The 4,290-nt window shown below is 42.8% G+C and overlaps 1 long non-coding RNA gene across 1 annotated transcript in view; it reads left to right on the top strand.

Annotated features, from left to right (window-relative positions):
* LOC118477610 overlaps window positions 1-468 on the top strand; it is a 4,820-nt gene extending 4,352 nt beyond the window's left edge. The window contains exon 2 of the long non-coding RNA XR_004858488.1: window positions 69-468. This is a non-coding gene — a long non-coding RNA (uncharacterized LOC118477610). The remainder of the gene's footprint in view (window positions 1-68) is intronic.
* Window positions 469-4,290: the final 3,822 nt, after the last annotated feature.

The following is a 4,290-nucleotide window of genomic DNA, read 5'->3' as shown; positions in this document are numbered from 1 at the left end:
TGGGGGGGGGGCTACTCATCTTTTTAACATGTTTTGAAAAAAAAGCAAAGTTTCTTCTTTTCTTGCAGATCCTTGACGCCAAAGAAGAAATATAAAAGACTGGCACGGGTGATCCAAATATACAACATAACAATTTCCAACCGCACCCAAAAGCTTACTGCTTTCCGAGGAACTGCCCCGCCATCACAAAGTGCCTACTGTCATCGTTAACAGATCTGCAGCAACATCCCAGTATCTACTGCTACAAAGAATCTGTTTTTCACTTACAAAACCGAACAGAAAAGGTCCGTGAAAGCTTTAAGTTTTCGCTGAATGAGTCAGCCAGCGATCCCCTTTGAATGAAACAAAAAAAATCCTCCAAACTCCTTTATACAGTGACGAGTCTCAGTGACTTAAAATCTCAGAGAACAAAGTGCCAAAAGTAGTACAGCGATTGGTTTGGAATACTTGCAAAACTGCTTTAAAACAGTAAAAAAAAAACAAACACAAAAAACAAACAATTGGCTGCTCTGTGACGATCAAGACAAAGGGTTAATTAATAAATGCGCAGATTCTCATTAAAGGTGCAGAGTAAAAAAAGTTCACTATTGTTGAATTCTAAGGAATAAAATTAGTCAACTGTGACGTAGAATAAGAAGCCAAAGACTTCGTTCTGATCTTGTTTTGTAGGCTACGACGGAGGAGCGCATATCCTAGTCCCCCCAAAAATCAAATCAAAAGACTTAAAGTGCCAAATTAAGCCTGTAAAGGTTTAGAACATAAAGCGAGAAGTCCTGTACCAAAGCCTGAAGAGTCAACACTGAGCTTTAAAAAGTTGAGACACTAAACCGGAAAAGGTCTTGGACATAACGTGAGAAGCCCTGACAGTAAGCCTGAAAAGTTAACAATCCTGAAAAGTCAAGACACTAAGGCTAGAAAGACAAGACACTAAGCCTGAAATGTCTTGTGCTTAAGCCTGAAAAGTCAAGACACTAAGCCTGAAAAGTAAAGACGCCAAGCCTGAAAAGTAAAGACGCCAAGCCTGAAAGTCTAGAGTCTAAGCCTGAAAAGCCAAGATGAAGTTCGACGAAATCGTGCAGATGCTGGGGGAGTTCGGCACCTACCAGAAGCGAGTCTACTTCCTTTTGTGTCTGGCCTCCATGTCGTGCGGGGTACAGATCATGGTCTCTGTGTTCACGCTGGGAATCCCCAAACACAGGTGAGTCACACAATACTTTTAGTTTTGAGTAAGAGTAATACTGGATGCCCATTGCAGTTGGGATCGGGTCGGGTCGGGTCGTCTTGTGCCGCGATAGGCGGTTTGCTAGCCAGATTGAGAGCGCAAACCGCCCCGACCCGACTCGACCCCCTAATGGGTGCCCGTATAAACGTTTTATGTTTCTCGCAACTGCTTAAGGGCATAAAAGCGCCTTACACGAGACTGGTAACGTCTGTGATCCTTTTTTTTTTTTACTATCGAATCGTGGAAATATGATAGCAGGTGTTCATTGGTCAAAATATGGAGCCATTCTGCATGATCAGATCGGGTGAGGTCGGGTCGATTAATGGTGGCGCCAGGGCACACTATATTATATCAACTTGAACACTAATTTACTTCATCAAGTTTGATCCGGAAGTCCACTGGGGACTATGGGATTCCACGCTCAAACAAAAGAGTTTATCCCTCGATTCGTAGTAACCACCTGAATGGTTGTTTTCCTCAAGTGCGTCATATGGCGTCCAAGCAAAAACAAGGATGTTTCTGCCCACCCAAAAGAAAAACAGCTACTGTCAAATGTATCAAATGTATCAAATGAAAATTTGAACTGCAGTGTGCACTGACTATTAGAACAGAACAAGCGGTTCGGGCAAAAATTACAATATATTGAAATCGCAAGAGCAAAAGGTTATACAAAAAGTCAGCTAGGAGGGTAGAGGATGTAGCGGACAACGATGAGCAGCAGGTTCAGAGCCAGAGAAAACTCTCCCCCCCCCCCACCCCCACCCCTCTCTCCCCCATTCTCCCTCTCTCGTGTTTGTATCATATAAAATTAAATCGATAGTAAGCTAGCCACATAACCCCCTCCCTCCTCCAACACCCTTCTTCAAATAAGCAAGGTTTACATTGAATGCCCGTTCATGATAATTAAAAGTAAAAGGCCAAGAAGTCTCGTAAACCTGAAACGTTTAGACTGTAAGGGCATTTTGTCTGCCTCGTTTCCTCTAACCCCCTTTTCCCCTCACCATAAAACAATAAAAACTGCCATAACCTTACAGAAAACACACGCAAAGGGAGGACGCATTACCCAATTCTTCCTCCACTCGTTGTCTAGACATGATGTCTTATCTATTGTTTCCAGGTTCAGCCACCTCTGCAATCTAAAAGCCTCCACTCTAAGTGGCTCGATATAAATTTGCTGGTCTGCACTTCGAGAGGAATGTGCCCACAATCTTGTTCATTTGTGTCAGTTATCGTGACCAACAACTTAAGGACTAAAGCGGCGTCTGTGGTTTTGTGGTTTGGCGCTCCGCCGCGCCCACACGCATAGAAGACTTGGGTTCGATTCCCGTGTCGTGCATAGAATTTCTATCGATTGTTACGGTCTTTCTGTTGGTAGTTTTTGTTGTATTTCTTTTAGCCCGGGTTGGCCTTGACCGCATTGAAGCCTGCATCCTAAAGGATCTAAATTGTGCTGATTGGGGAGGGGGGTAAAATACAACATTTCGCATACATTTTTAAAAATCACACAAACAAAAAATACAGCAAAAAAGCAAATGCAATAATACACCTACATTTGAAAAAGCAAGTAAAAACGAAAACAAATTGGCCTAAAAAATTAATAACTGAAGGGCACATTATTAAATTCCAGTTCAACATTCAATAATTTAATCATAATCGCTTCGTTTGACCATGTCATAGTTCGGAACTATAAATAAAATGTAGATGATGAAGGCCTTTCTTTTCAGGTTTGCCTGTTTTGTTTTGTTTTAGGTATAGTGGACATTTAACAAATTCATAAATATGAATAACTCGTGTGTTGGTGCGGGCTGTCCAATCACCGGTTTCCATTCATCGTGGTACAATATCTTACGGTCCCACCCAGGAAGGGTCAATGACAAGAGATATCAGAAGAGAGAAAGTTGACGTGGGATCTCAAGTGATCTTACTGCGTTAAGATGATATCGGTGGACTTAACGGCACTCTTCAGCGCTGTAATGTTGCTTAAGAAGAGGACTTTCGATTTCCAAAGTTTATTCATCGGTAAAGGCAAGCTCTACTTGATGTCTCCATTCGGAATTTACTTGACCTACTATGCACATACGGAGTCTTTATTCTATGAGGAGCCATCTTCGGGGTAGCCATGACGTCATTCACGAAACATGATTCTAACTTATTTTTCGAAGGGGGACTTCAGCTAAACCTTTACTCATTCATCTCCGACAGGGCCGAGCTTAGGACATGGGTCATCACGGAAACTGTCCAACGTTCTAGAACTCGGGTGTCAAACTCAATAGCTCAGGGGCGCCAAACTTAAATCACCATTAGTTGCCGACCGTACCGGATTAAACGCTTACTGAGCAATGGAAAGCTAAACCTTTTTTAAACAATGATATGATTTAAACAGGTAAAAATCAAGGCATACTAATGTTCACTCTTTAACCAATTTGTCAGATGTGGATGTTTGACATCTTTTCTTGGCAACAAGGTCGTTTATGTTTGGAGTAAGGTTCTATGTTTTGGAGATTCTCAGGATGGAATAACAAAAACTCTCTCGCGACCCGGATGTAGCATTATTTGCTAAGCCGGATGCGAGCAGTGGACCTTGAAATAAACACATATATGTGTTCCAGAATGTTCCGTGACGCTGTCCAATTTGTATTAAGCTATCGGTGTTCTCTCATCACCCCCCCCCCCTCCACAGACGTTCTCATGCTCGCTAAAAAAAAGCAAAGGAAACTATCAGGAAATAGGGTCGAAACGACCAGGGTAGCACTCGTAGATTTAATGAAAAAGCAGGGGAGAAATATAATAAGGCTGATGTTAGGGGACCGTACGCCCCAATAGCGCTTGGCGCTAGGTTACCGTACGCCCCCATAGTGTTTGGTGCTAGGGGACCGTACGTCCTACCTGCGCTAAGGCGTGGTGTTACGGGACCGTACGCAGATATGTGCATGCATCTGGACTTTGCAAAAATACTGGAGGAAAACGGCCAGTTTAACGAAGCTCCTGACGTAAGGAGTTATTGCAAGGAGAATGTTTAAAATATACTTCTGAATACGATTGTGAGGAATCCAGTGGCCGTGGGTGAA

The sequence above is a fragment of the Aplysia californica genome, unplaced genomic scaffold, assembly GCF_000002075.1.
Source record: "Aplysia californica isolate F4 #8 unplaced genomic scaffold, AplCal3.0 scaffold00152, whole genome shotgun sequence".
Taxonomy (NCBI): domain Eukaryota; kingdom Metazoa; phylum Mollusca; class Gastropoda; order Aplysiida; family Aplysiidae; genus Aplysia; species Aplysia californica.
Note: the sequence above shows the minus strand (reverse complement) of the source record. Positions and strands in the feature narration are given on the sequence as shown.